Source organism: Ambystoma mexicanum, chromosome 3q, assembly GCF_040938575.1.
Source record: "Ambystoma mexicanum isolate Mex_15411 chromosome 3q, UKY_AmexF1_1, whole genome shotgun sequence".
NCBI lineage: Eukaryota > Metazoa > Chordata > Amphibia > Caudata > Ambystomatidae > Ambystoma > Ambystoma mexicanum.
In genome coordinates this window covers 866,614,056-866,629,445 of record NC_090926.1, presented here as the reverse complement: position 1 = coordinate 866,629,445, position 15,390 = coordinate 866,614,056, and positions in this window count along the sequence as shown.

Genomic DNA, 15,390 nt, shown 5'->3' with positions numbered 1-15,390 from the left:
TACCTTTCGCACAGCAACTACAAGCTTTGCAGGAAGTGCTGTAGTTCTTTCAATTATTGCTATTTGAGTTTTATTTACTATAACCAAGTCACTTGGAGCACTTCCCCAAAAGTTGCCAATACAGTCAGTGACTTGGTTTACGCAATGTACCCACAACTATCATAATAGAAAGGAGGTCTGGTGCGGAGCCCAGACATCCAAACCAATGCTATTTTCCCCACTGAAGTGTGAATCCTACTCATTGCCTGACTGTACCAAATGCATCGCATCCATGGCTGGAAATGACACTGCGACAGTATACCCCAACCATGGTGAAAAATAAAAATGCATAATAAACCACCCAATGAATAATATACTGCTACGGTGAGAGCAGAAAGTACATTTATACTTGGGCAATTACAAAAGGTCTGCCTTCTGTGGACTCTTGCTTAAACTGTAGATCATGTTTTCGGAAACTGGCAAAATTGGCCTATTGATAATATTAGACTGAATAAAGTGCACCAGGTAGTATATCTTGTATTGCGCTTTATACTCATCCTTGTATTTGGTTCATTTGTATTGCGCGCCTGGCCCAGAGGCATCTGGGCGCATAACTTGAGGGTACATAAGTTACAGAAAAACATCATTACATGGCACAGTGGACATAATACAAGCAGAATACAATAATGATCTCAATACAAAGAAAAGGGTAAGATACAAACAATGGGAAGTAGGAATGCACGCAAGTAAGCAGTGTGTACAAGGATTTCAAGGGAATACACAGGAGATGCAGTCAATTTACAAAATGAGACCAGATGACCGATGTGGTCAAATTTAAGGTGATCCGGTCTGGGCACTATGCCACTTAGCCTTATTTATACAGGGCAAGTGGCGGCAAGATTCTGCTCATGGAGCCAAATTTTGGTTTTGCTCTTGAATGAGTGATGATAAGGTTCAGCTCTGAGTGAGTTGGGGAGTGTTCCAGAGTTTAGCTGCAAGGACTGGGAAGCTAGACCCCCCAGCTTTCTGCAGCTTGAATCTCGGCGTGGACAAGGAGTGGGCTTGGGCATATCTAACAGGGCGGGTAGAGGTGTGGGGGATAAATCAGTTGGCTAAGTAATCAGGGGCAAGGTTGGCCTGGCACTTGTGGGTAAGTGCAAGGATTTTGAGTGATATTATCTAAACAACAGGGAGCCAATGCAGACTGCGTCTGGTGTCAGAGATATGTAATTTCCTGGGAATATTAAGAGAAGCCCTGATGGCATTATTTTGGGTTACCTGAAGCCTGTTAATTGTATTGTTGTATTGTATTGTTTATTTATTTATTTATAGAGCGCACCTGGCCGTTGAGCAACTGGGCGCTTGCAAAAAATAAAATCTTAAGTTACAGGTACATAAATATGTTACATTTCTTATGTTACAGGATCATATATCAAGCATTTCTTATGTTACAATGTCAGATGACTTACATGTAGGATATGTTGTAGTTTCAAGTATTTTACAATAAATGTACAGAGTATTCGGTACAGTTGAGGCATTTAGCAGTCGTTGGTGTGAAGCCAGAGTTTGACGTTAGCTTTGAACACATGGAAGGAAGGGGTGGCTCTGAGTGCGTCTGGGATAGCATTCCAGAGATGAGCTGCTAGAACTGGGAAGCTGGACCCACCAGTTCTTTTCAGTTTAAAGTTGGGGATTTTGATGCTGTTTGAGAGGGCCTTTCTGATGGGTCGTTCAGAAGTGTACTTTGTGAATTTTTCTGTGAGGTATGCAGGTGCTTTGTTGTTCAGGCAATTGTGTGTAATGTTCAGAGTTTTAAATTTGATCCGGTCATTGATGGCCAGCCAGTTGACGGCTCTTCTATGGACAGATATGTGTTGCCCTTTGGGAATACCTAGGGCTGTTCGAAGGGCATTGTTCTGCAGGGTTTGGAGTTTGTTGATGTTATGTTTGCTGGTGCCTAGGTACAGTGCATTGCAGTAGTCTAATTTGGATAGGATGAGGGCTCGCGCTATGGTGGTACAGCTGTCTGTGGATAGGTATGGTTTACAGGCGTGAATACGTTTGCAAGTGTATCTGGTTGCTGAGGCATTTACTTGCTTGTCGAGGGTGAGAGCTGAGTCTAAGTAGAATCCTAAGGTTTTAACTTCCTTGGCTACCTTGATTTTGATGCCATCAATCTTGATGGAATTGTACAGATGAGGTAATTTGTTAAGTTTGCTGGTAGACCCGATGATTAAGAGCTCAGTCTTGTCGTCGTTAAGACATAGGCCATGTTTGGCCATCCAGGTTTGGATGATTTGGTAGATTTTATTTATGAGGCTGGTGTCCTTTTCATAGTCACCCTGGATTGGGCGTAGTTGGTATATGAGACCCCAAGTTTGTCCAATATATCAAAGAGAGGCTATGTAAAAATATTGTACAAAGTGGGGGAAACACATGACCCTTGAGGGACTCCACAGGTGATGGGGACTGGATCCGCTGCTGATGTAGGTGAGAAGACTCTTATGGTTCTCTGGTCCAAAAATTAGTTTATCCACGCCGTGGCTTTTGTGGAGAAGTTGGCCGCCGATTTGAGGTGATTACAGAGTACCTTGTGATCTACCAGGTCGAAGGCAGCTGATAGGTCTAGGAGTAGGAGAATAGAGATGTGTCCTCTGTCTTTGCGCTCGTCTAGTTGGTTTTTAAGATCAAGGAGAGCCGTTTCGGTTCCATGTCATGGTCTAAATCCTGATTGTCTTGTCCCTAGTAGATTGTTGATCTCCAGATAAGATTGGATCTGTAGATATGCAGCTTTATCTAAGATTTTGAGGAGGAACGGGACAGTTGTTATGGGCCTATAGTTCGTTGGGACATTGGGGTCCAGGTTTGCTTTTTTTAGGAGAGGTAATATCCAGGCATCTTTAAGGTTGGTTGGCACAGAGCATGATTTGAATGAGGAGTTGATAAATGATGTGACGAAGGGGGCTAGTTCATGTGCAGCCTCTTTAATAATTGGGGCTGGACATGTGTCACCAAGGCATCGAGACGGTTTAAGAGACATGATGATGTTCTTAGTTTCCGCAATAGAAATGGCTCTAAAACTAAATTGGTTAGGGGGTTTAGTTTGGTTAGCAGCAAGTTCCTGAAGGATGGTTTCTTGCGTGGAGAGGGCAATGTTATGGAAGGCGGATTATTTGGCTAATATTTTGTCTTGTAACATTGTGATTTTGTTGCATACGGCCTTTTGAATGTTTGTGCACTAGGCCTTGTCTTTGGTACAAGAGTCTATGGGTACAATTGGGGATTCTAATTCTCTCATGATGGAGAAGATTTCCCTGGTATTCGAATTTGCTTTTTTGATTCTGTCATTAAAGGTTTCTTTTTGCCTGAATGATTTGTTTTTTGTAGCTGCTAGTAAGGGCAGTGAGGAGGTTTTTGTTATGGGGAGAAGGGTTTTTTCTCCAGCAGGCTTCTGCGTGTCGTTTCTCTTTGCGTGGGGCTTTTAGTGTGGGAGTGAACCAGGTGTTAAGATGGGCAATAGGTTTAGATTTGGTAAGTTTCAGCGGCGCAATGGCGTCAATCGCTGAATTGATGGTGTTATTGTACAGGTCAGCTAGATCATTAGGGTTAGAGATCAGGCTAGAGTGATTAGTGATAGGTTGGATCAGGGGGAGAAGATTCGAGAGTGTTATATTTTTTTTGCAGCGGGTGAGGGCAGGAGGAGCATGAGGTTTAGTAGATTTAGGTTGGGGAGGGTCTGAAATGGTCAATGAGATCAGATAGTGATAAGTCCATATGCAAGGTTCAATTGCCGTTATGAGGGAAACGCAGTTGATGTCTGCGACCCAGTCCAATGTGCGGCCTTTAGAGTGCGTGGGGCCGTTATTCCGTATAGTGAGGCCTGCTTCCACAATAGTGTTGGCTATGGTGGAGGCGTTGGAGTCTTTTGGGTCCTTATAGCCTAAGTTAAAATCGCCTAGTAGAATGATTTGTGTTCCTGGTTTGACATTAGTGTTTAAGAGGGTGGTGGAGGCGTTGGAGTCTTTTAGGTCCTTATAGCCTAAGTTAAAATCGCCTAGTAGAATGATTTGTGTTCCTGGTTTGACATTAGTGTTTAAGAGGGTGGTTAAGTCTTCTTCAAAGGTGCCCAGTGGACCAGTGGGTCTGTAGATAAGGTGTACCGTGATAGTATGTGAGGCGGAGATTTCTAGTTTTAGGGAGAGTAGTTCAGCTGAAGGCATAGTAATGCTGTCTATTTCTTTGATGGTGAGGTTGGTTCTGCAGATAAAAGCTATGCCTCCTCCTTTGGAAGTTTCCCTATCTTTTCTGAAGATGGTAAAGTTTGGCGGTCTGGCTATCATAAGGGCAGGGCCAGCAGCTTTGTGTAGCCATGTTTCAGTAACTGCTAGGAAGTCGAGTTGGTTACAGGTGATGATGTCAGACGCGTGGGCTATTAGAGATCTAGCGTTGATGAGACCTCCCTTGAGGTTTTGTGTTATTTTAGTGTTATTGCTAATGCGGACCTTGTTGGGCAAGGTTTCAGAAGATTTGGTACAGGTTATTTGATTGCAGCTAGGTTTTCTTTTGTGTGTGTTTTGCCTGGCGTGTTTTAGCTCCTTCTTAGGGTGGCTGTGAGGTGGGTGTGCACATGGTGGTTTAGGAAGTCTAGTGCCTAGTCTAAGGTTCCTTAGTCCAGTAGGACAAGCCTGATTCAATTGGGTATGGCTAAAGGGAGCAGGCTGTTGGGGTGGTAGCTGTGTGTACATCTTTCTGGTTGGTTCCCTTACTGTAGGCAGATTGTGGTGGGGGGCTACCATAATGGTTAAGGCAGAAAGTGTAGAGAGTATATCTAAGTAGCCTATAGGTGTGTCAGACATGGGAGATGTCATAACAGTGTTTGTTGGTAGGTTGGCCTGTAGTAGTCTGGTGCCTAGTAGTAGTATAATCTAAGTGTGCAGAGTGCAGATGGGTTCACCTAGATTCAAGAATCACAATATAAACTAAAATGAATGACTTAGAGTAGTTAGCAATGTGCAAGGGAAGCGACCAAAGGGTCTTAGATAGGTAACAGGATGCAGTGGCGAGCGACCAAAAGGGTCTCGGATAGGTCACAGGATGCAGTGACAAGCCGACCAAAAGGATCTCAAAAAGGTCACAGGGTGCAGTTGTAACAATGCGGCAGTCTAGGCAGTACTGGGTGAATGAGTGGGCACATTCATAGCAGAGGTACAGAAGGCAAAGCAAATACCAGGCTTGCAGCAAAGGTGGGCATATCAGGCAGAGAGCAATGCAGCATACAGGGGGCACCAATCAATAGTGAGGCACAGCAGGTTAGGTTATGCAAGTACACTACGCTTACATCAAATGTGGGCAAGTCAAGTAAGGAGCAATGCAGAGTACACAAGGCACCATTCGAAAGTGTGGTGCGTCAAACAGGCATTGCACATCGAGCATTATCGGGCAGAAGAACGATGTAGCGTACATGTGCAGCAGATCAGAATATGTGCGCAGCAGGTTTGGAGGCTAAATACAGGTTAGTAGGCTAAGTAGAGGTCACAAGTGCCAATATACTACCAGGCAAAATCGGCAAATGGGTGGTGAGTCACTATTGCCTGATGGAGCCAAGAGGGCTTAGAACAGGAGTTGATAGCAACCAGGCAGGGGGCTAGAATACTGAGCTAGAAGGTAGCTGCAGTACTGGCTACAGTGTGCAGTAAGGAGGATGGTAGACGTCAGATCATCATATAGATTGTAAGTCTATCACGGGCGAGTATAAACATAGGTAGCAGGCAGCTGCACGGCTAAGTGTAATGCGGTGATCAGGTGGGGGATGCTGAGCCGACCAATATATGAACCGTCACACATGTGGGCAAGTGGATTAGTTTAGGCAATACAATTATTGGCAACAGGTAGATAGTGCCGTGTAGATAAGTACATCATCATCAAGGCTGGTGCGGCGGACAAGACATAGCTAAGCGGAGAGAACATTCAATAGGCTAATCAACAGGGGAGGTCAATACCAGTGCAGGGTGGGTAGTTAGGAAATAGTAAAGATGCAGTAATATGGCGTGGTGAGACAAGGTAGTTATACGGCTTAGCAATGTCTTAAAACAACAAGATGCAGTGTCCAGGCATGCATAAGGGCTGAGTGCGTGAATCTGCGTCAAACAGGGGTAGGTATAGACATCAGGCAGTTCTGTGCTGAGTGGCGAGACCTCTCAGTAATGGTGTGGTCCTGCGCATAGGGTTGGGGTGCAGGGGCGAGGTACTCAAAATTGAATGGCGGTAGCCTCCGGAGGTGGGGCGCCCATCAGCGTTCCGACAAGGACAGGCGCGGACAGGCCCTTTTCCTCGCCCTTCTCAGAGACCGGCTTCCGCCTACCGGCTCTGGTGGGGGCGGAAATAGGCTTCCTGGCCAATCAGGCGCTGCGGGGCTGGTCCAAGAAAATCAACATAGGAAGTGCCCGAAATGGCTGGCGGCCATGGAGCTCTTGCTGGCAATGGCGCAGGCACCATCTGATGAGCAGCCTGCAGTCGGATGGGCGTCATTTGAAGTGGTATGCACTATTCTAGTGCTTTAAAGAATAAAGGCGCTATGAGCGCTGCTGAAATGAGATGAGCTGATGTGCTCACCAAATATGGGGAGAGCTGCTGTTGCTGCAGCCGGGGAGAGAGGCTCCTGCCTTCTCCTCCGTGATGCTGCTGGGCTACGAGTGGTTCCTTTGACTAGTCCTTAAATACAGGGTACTACAATAATCAATTTTAGCCACGATGAGTGTTCTGGCAAGGATAATGCAGTTAGCAGTGGTGAGGAAAGGTCTGCAAGCTGTGAGGAGTTTGCATGTGTAGGCCGATGCCGAGACCACAGCATTGGTTTGTCTCGTAAAGGATAAGGTGGAATCAAGGTAGATACCTAAGGTTTTTGTGTCATTGGATACCTTGATGTTGTTACCATCAATAACAAATGATTTGAAGGCAGAATCCAGTTTCTTAAGTCTGTGATTGGATCCAAGAATGAGTAACTCAGTCTTTTCGTCATTTAAACAAAGCCCATGATGAGCCATCCAAGCCTGGATGACTGTATAGACATCATTGTGAGCTTTCGAGTCGGCCACGTAGTCACCAGTGATAGGGATGAGTATCTGGGTATCATCCGCATAATTGGTGTAGGTGACACCCAGATAGTTAAGGATATCAAAGAGTGGCTTTGTGAGCACGTTGTAAAGTGTTGGGGAGACACAGGACCCTTGCGGAACCCCGCACAGGACTGGAGATGGTTCAGCAGAAGCGGTGGAGGAAAAGCGCCTCATAGTTCTGTTTGCTAAAAAGGATCTGATCCAGAACGTGGCTTCATCAGAGAAGTGGGCTGCGGTTTTGAGGTGTTGGCATAAGATTTGGTGATTGACCAAATCAAATGCTGCTGAGAGATCAAGCATCAGTAGTAGTGCTAACTTGCCTTTGTCTTTTAAGTCTTCAATTTGCGTTTTTAAATTGATGAGGGCAGAAACTGTTCCGTGCCTAGGTCGAAAAACCCGATTGTCAGAGACCAAGGAGTTTATTGGCTTGTAGTTAGTCCTGTATTTTAGATATGTGACAAGGTTCAGGATTTTCAGTAGAAAAGGCACCGTGGTAATAGGTCTGTAGTTAGATGGGCTACTAGGATCTAGTGTAGGGTTTTTATTAAAGGGATGACCCATGCATCCTTCAGATTGTCAGGGACGGTACCGGATTTAAAAGAGTCATTAATAAAGGTGGTGATGAAGGGAGCTAGGTCATAAGCAGCCTCTTTGATGATGGGCGCTGGGCATGAGTCACCTTGACAGTTGGAAGGTTTAAGTTTTTTAATGATGTTGTCCACTTCCGAGATGGACAGGGTTGAGAAGCTAAATGGTTTGATTGATCACTGAAGGATGAATTTGAAAGGATAAAAATGAAAACATTTAAGTCTGCGGCCCAAACAAAAGAATAATAAGGTACTTTCAAAAAAATCACATTAGTACCCATTATAAGGTTTTACAAGATTGAGGTGATGCCAGCAATGATTTATGGCCTCAAAATGGCAGTGCCCATGTGGCTAGAAATATTATACAGATTAGATGGATTAGTTTGGCAGAAAACAGTATCCCTCCCAAATTGTGTACCAATTGGTATTATACAATATGAATTAGGGATAGTTCCCTGGAGGACTAACACACGATGGAATAGCCTACTCCAAACTATTGAATCATCCTAAGGATTCTCTATATGAGTTATTGGCAGTAGAGGTAGCAAATAATTCGTTCAAAGCACTACATTTATTTATAGGTGATTGTGAAGCGTTGCAGGAATGAGTCATCAATAGACTTGTTTACGTGCAAAAAAAGGCTAAAGAAAACTTATGGGACTTGGAATGGATCAATATTAAAGAATCTCTTCAGAAATGTAAGTTAAATAAAGACCTAGTTAACAAGGGAAAAAAATGAATGAGCTTCCACTGTATTTACATTCATCCCCAGTGAAAAGATCTTTTTATAAATATCTTTTCACTGAAAGGTCGATTTAGAAAGACTGTTCCGTGACCGCACAGAGCAGTCTTTCTAAATTGACCAGTCACACCCCTGATGCACAAGAGTGCACGCAGAGGCCGACAGGCTCTGCGGGACCAGGAAGCAGAGGGCGAGGAGAATGGGTAAGTGTGTTTGTGTGCGCTTGTGTGTGTTGTATGTATGTGTTTTGGTTTAGGGGGTGGTGTTAGCAGGGAGCTGTGGGCGAAATCTCAAGGGTGGGGAAGAAAAATGAAACCCCATGAATATTAAAAAAATTTAAATTAAAAAAAAAGGAAACCCACATTTTAAAAGGGCTCAAGAGAAAAATACCTTTACAATTACAGGTTAGGAGATTTAGGTCCCTATATCCAGACGGGGAAGAGCAGGTGAAGGGGATTTGATTGATCAAGCAAGCTTATAAAAATTGGTGCAAAGCCTTTAAACATCGTCTCCTTCAACAAGATTCCGAACACATACTGCAAATTTTGATTAAGTCTAATGTGGGGGCATTCTGGTCTATCGTGAATGGTCAAGATCCAAATTGGGCTATAATTCAACTAAATCCGATTCCAGAGCATGAATGGGCAGAGTTTTATGGTAATCGTTTTGCTCTGAAACGGCCACCAATTGAGGCAGAGCACATAGTTAGGATAGTAACTGACCCTTTGGATAAATGGGTTCCCCACTTTGACATTGACACAGTTTTGGGGCTTATCCTGAAATGTAAAAGATCTTGTGCACCTGGTCCCAATAGGATAACCAATAACACCTTTAAGTCTGACCCAAACCTATGGGCCAATTTATTGTACTATGAATTTAAGGATATCTTAAATACAGGAGTCTACCCCCAATCATGGTCAATAGCGCATGTGATACCTCTCTTCAAGTGTGGCAGTAGGTCAGATCCTAAGAATTATCGACCTATTGCCCCGATTGATGCAGATTGTAAAATCTTTTCTGCCTTACTCCTCTCTAACCTTGAAGACTGGGAAAATAGATTCCATCCACTAAGCCCTTTTCAAACAGGCTTTCATAAAGGCCACTCCACCAATATTAATGGCATTGTGGTGAAATGCATTCAAGACGCCGCCTGGAATAGGGATGAGAGTCCGACTATATGGCCTCAGTTGACCTATCATCCGCCTTTAATTGTGTTGATCGCCACAAGTTGTGGCGTAAGCTTGCTCTATGGGGGCTTCCCAGGGGTCTGTTAACCCTCCTTGAAGGGATGTACAACAATGCAAGCATAAGAGTCCGCCTTAATCAGCAGGGAGACATGTCTACCATCATACATACGGATACGGGGGTGCCTTCTGGCCCATTGGGTCTTTAATCAGTATCTATCTGATGCAGCTGATTATTTGCTTGGAGAGGGTTTATTAGCTGCCAGAGTGGGTCTTAGCAAAGTGGTTTGGCTGGCTTATGCGGATTACTTTCTGCTGTTTGATTCCACAAAGGTGGGTCTACAACGGCTCTTGGATATCTTTTTCTATTTCTCTCATTTGCAAAAGGAGCGCATAAGAACCCGTGTCACTTTTGGATCCTGGAGGGGGCCAAAGTGGGCATCTCTAGTAGTTTCACTTATTTGGGCTACTACGTTGGTGCACACAGGGGCTCTAAAGTTTAGATGGAAGTTCTTGATAACAAAGCAAAACTTCTGGAAAATCAAATCCTAAAAATGGATCGCAAATATGGGAGATTTTCTATTAAAAACCTGCCCTTTTGTTTTTTTAAGGCAAATTAGTTCCCAAACTGATTTATGGTTTGGAATTGTGTTTTGAGCAACCTGTAGCTAATTGAGGGTAGAATCTGGAGACAGATCCTCGGTCTACCTAATGCTGTTCCTCTATCTGCTATTAGATACAAACTGGGGTACACCTCTTTAGGGGCTCGTGTTCAATGGAGGATGCTGACGCTATATGCAAAAATCAAGGCGCCATCTGTAAACACCTTATATGAGTTGGTGGGTAGGAACATTGACAGGTTTCCTAATAATCTTTTGCAATTTGTGTGAAAAGATCCTTTCAGATATTAATTCTAACCTCGGGCAATTAATAACTAACCTGATGAAAACTAAAAGGAAGCTATTCGACCCGGATTGATCCCATACGTTAGTCATTTTTCATTCATATAAGTCGATGAGCCATTTACTACACAAACACAAGAAACAAGGATCCCTCTCCAAGATTCTTTGCTTATTTTCAAATAGACTACACCGTGCATTACTGCTAAGGCTACACTGGAAGAGCCTTCCTTCCCTTGATATTATGTTAACAAGAAATCAAATTAACGAGGAAGAGAGCCTATGCAGGTTCTGCCATTTAGTGCCGGAAACAGCTAAACATCTCATACTCCTTTGCCCGCAATGAGATGTTTTAAGAAACTCCTGCTTGGGCCTGTTGAAGGATTTGTACTCTGGCCAACTAATTTATCTTGTTTGCCAAGGTTGCTTGTGTGTTCAAAATACGCGTGAAGGTTTGGCTTTCTCTGGATTTATTAAGAGCCTACATTAAGAGCAATTTAGATAATGATTTTAGTTTATGATTTTATTGTGTCAACATGTTGTGATAATGCGGGAGATTTGGGTGATTATCACTCTTGTTATTTTTTTACTATTCGCCTGTGTACTTTGCTTGTATTTTGTGTTTTATGATTTTCTCACTTGGCATTGTTGCTTTCTTTTACTATTAATACTTGTTTTTTCTTCTTCTTAAAGAAGAAATAATTTTTGTAAAGGTTTGATAAAACCATACACAAATAAAAAAATTACAAAAAAGACCTTTATAATGCTGGCTTTCCGATCAACAGAAAATCGGTCGAAGTAAATCAGTCTTTCTCTTGAGACCTTTAAAAAAAAAAAGGTCATTTCACATAGAACCTTTACTTTCCAAAGTTTCACAGAAAAATGTATTTTTTAGATTGAGACTGAACCAATTGCCTACTGCCATTTTCAGTCGGAAATCGAAGGATAATACGTTATCATGTTGCTTTTTTAATTCTATGTAGAATAGCTATTTCAAATATGTATGGAATGTATGGTCTTAGAAAATGTAAGAAATCAGTTGTTCAACAAATCTGAATAAGACATGGAGCGAACAACTGAGGTGGCTTTCTGGTGTTGAACCCTTGCAGGAAAACCAATTTCCATGATTTTAGCCACAAATCAATTTAAGCAAATTTTACCAGTTATAAAATAATTAACTGTGGCTGATAGTAGACTTATTTTATTTATGTAATAGTTCTATGAATTGTTTGGATCATTAGTGTTTTGTGTAAGGTTGAACACTTTTCACTTTTGAACTATGACAAAAAATGTTTACTCCTCGGGTCCTTCCTATGGCCCCCTAGAAAACCATCTGAATAAGTCTGCTGCCAGCTCTAACAGGTTGTCCTCTCCCACACCATAGAACAAATGCAGAGTAAAGGGGGATCCATCCCAAAAGGGGTTGGGTCCCCATCTTCATGCGGGTTTTCGGCATAGGAGATGTGTCTGAGGTAAAGGGTTGGCGGCTAAGGTGGAGCAGCAGTGTTGAAATGGAGCCTTATCCACTATAGCCAGGGTCTGGCCTGCAGTCGTGGTCTAGAGATGAGTCGCTGCTGGCTTCTTGAAGCACAGTGCAGTCCTGTGGCAAAAATGAAAATGTCAAGCTTTGTTGGCCAACCTTTATCCCACTCCAGTGTAGAGGATTGAGTGCGAGCAACAGCGCCCAAGGTGTAGGAATAGTCCTTTGAAGACTCTTAAGAGGTGCCTTCTTTTTTGAGTGCAGAGTGATGCTTGGACGAGTTACTCTGGGAGTGCGATCTCTTACTTTGCTGTGCTACATGTCCTTTCAGACTGAGAAATTGCACTCCCCAGAAATAAACAAACTCCTCTGTTCCTCACTTGGAGGGGTTCCTTGTGCCAGTAGGTCAGATGTTTAGCAGCACACTTCCTAAGGGAATTTGGATGCATCAATTGCCAATAACAGCAATCCCAGTTTGTGACTTACTCCTACGTCCCGTCCCCTTTTCTCCATACTTGTAAGGGCGTTTCCACCTGGGGAGTATGGAGGAAAGTGGACAAAGGACTAGGAACACTGTAATCTCTACAGTGAGTATCTTGTTCTATACTTGCCGGGGTGCAAGACAGAAATGCTGAACACGGCTTCAAGCTAAAGGCCTTAGGGTTACGAAGTAGAAGTTGAAAGAAGTTAAATGGAATTCCTGAAGCGTACGGAGATCATGGGGCGCATCAGCTCCATATATGCTGGCCCCGACTACACATCCAGAGTTGAGTGGGAAATTGGTGTTGAAAACATTTCAGAAGTTCTGCTGGCCAGGGAAATAGAATATCAAAGATGACGAATCTGTGTGGAAGGAAGGAAAACCTAAAAATCACACATATCTACCTCTTTGAGTCTGGGGGAGCACAAAGTACCTTCTGAGCACATTTTGCTCTGCATTGAACTGAATCTCTGTAGTGTGCTGGCGGGGAAAACAGATCTCGGCAGCACCTCATTCTATTCCTAGAATTACAATGTAGGTTTTGTAGTTTTCACAGCAAATTGTGGCTGCGGAGGGATCCCAGTAGAATCAAACATTTGCACGTGACGGCACAGGCAGAGCTCACACACTAGGAGGTACTGATTTCTGTAGAATCTGCTCTGTACATACAGACCTGCAGCACATCCTACAGGTGGTAAGCATGGGCGTAATTTTAGGGGGGAGGACAGGGGCGTTTGTCCCCCCAACTTTCATGGCACACCATTGTGTCCCCATTCATTTGGCTGGGGCACCTTTTCTTCAGATGTCATGTCCCCCCAACTTTCTCAGCAAAGTTACTCCACTGGTGGTAAGCCTCAGAAACGCCCGTCGGTGGAGGTGCAAGAGAAGGGTTTCAACAGAATGCAATGGTACAGTAAATCCGTTACATTTTGTTGGTGTGTAAATATTCAGAATGTCATAGGGCCTCATTACACGGATGGCGGAGAACCATGGCTCTGTTAGCGCCATGGTTCATGCCGGTAAAATACCGGCACCGCCTTGGCGGAAAGGGGAATTACCGCCCCATTCCAAGGTTGGCGGGGCGGTAATTCCCCCTTCCACCATTGCCCTTCCCCATTCCCATTTTTGGGCCATAGGGCTCAATGGGAATGGGGAAGGCGCTAATTACGGTACCGCAATTGCGGTACCGTAATTAGCTCCCTGGGTCCCTTTGCGGGTTGGTTTTTAACGACTGCAAAAAGCAGGCGTTAAATCCCCCAACCCGCAAAGGCACCTCGTAGTAAGGCGGTAAGGATTTACCGGTACCGGTAAATCCTTACCGCCATCCGTGTAATGAGGCCCATAGTCCTAATCTTGTGAAAAAAACACTTTTAAGCAACTATAGCAAATTTATTTCTGAGGTAGTAAAAAACATTTTACATAGTAAAAAAAACATCTTTTCCCCGCTGTTTTTTAAAACCACCCATCACTGTTTCCTGCTCATTGCATGGTAAAAAGAAAAAACACGGCCGTTCCTATATATCAAAAAACAATTCAGAAGTCTTAGATTTTACTGTTCATTTGGAAGGCCCAGACACACTTTGGTGGTATGTGAGGGCGACCTCTATGGTTTAAGGTCCCGTTTCTTTTTCACAAAAAAGCCATACATTTTACATACAGGCCACCAGTCACCTGGATGCCTCTACTAAGCTGGATAGCTTTCAAGTGCTGACCTATTGAGACACCACAATTCTTTACAGAGGGCGGTGACTAAGGTGGTTGAAACACTTGGTTTCTCTGCATCATCCAAGCCCAAAGTCCAATATGAGTGGACATTTTGGATGAGGGTCCACTGCCAGAGAGCCTAGCTCTATTGAATCCAGTGCTGGGAGCCCCCTGTGGAAGCTGCCTGAGAGAAACTGGCATCCCTGTGCACTGGAACCTTGCAAAGAAGCATGATCAAGCTCCAATGATACTGTGGATTTCTCTCCACCCATCCATCGGCAGTCCGTTTGGTGGATCAGGCTGTGACAGCAGGCCTGAATAATACTTCTTTCCCCTTCTCTGCCTTCAGTCAGTGAGAGCCAAAAGCATTTGCGGATGCAAGGTTGTCTTGCATTGGGCATCCTTGCTGTAAGGGACGTTAATGTTTCTTATGCCCTGGTTAAGTACTTATTTGGGCTCTGAAGTGTCATCTCCAGAGTGGGAGAAAGATGAAAGTTACTAACTGTAGTGACTAGAATACTCTTAGGCCATAGTCCCCATTCCTCCATGCTTGTGAGCGTCCCCCAACATGGGGACAGTACTGGAACCTTTGGCAGCAAAGAATTTGAGTTTCCCCGTTAAATTTAATATAGCGCGTGGGCACACACCGCTGAGGCCGTGCCCTCCGGCGCCTCGCCACAATCCCCCTTGAACACATTGGATGCTTGGATACCTGGCTACTCTTAGTACATACTAGCCCTTAGCATACTAGTGGGGGAAGGCGGTGGGACCTATGTAGGAAAGGGGACTAAGTTGTTGTGAAACGTGGTGAAGGGCTCGTGCCCATGTTATAATGACATCAGAAAACGAACTATTATTCCACTTCTAAGAGAAGCTAACTTTACCCAGTGCCGGTCGGCTCTTATACTTTTGTTACGAGCTGAACCTATGGTGGTTGCCTGGTGTACTTTAGAATACCTGAGGAAGGCATGGTATAGAAGAAAACTTATTGTGGATGCATCAATTTAAAAAGTTTAAAACAATGTAATTTTAATATTGGTGATTGTCTATGTATTGTTTGCATAAGACGTTTTATATGTGTTGTGTATTTTGTACATGGAGTTTTTATTCTTATGGACTGTGTATAGCTGTATGTTTTGCTTCAGTTTATGGATTTTATCCAAATAAACTACATGATGATGATGGTGAAGGGCTCGCACAAGGATAATGCCTACAGCTC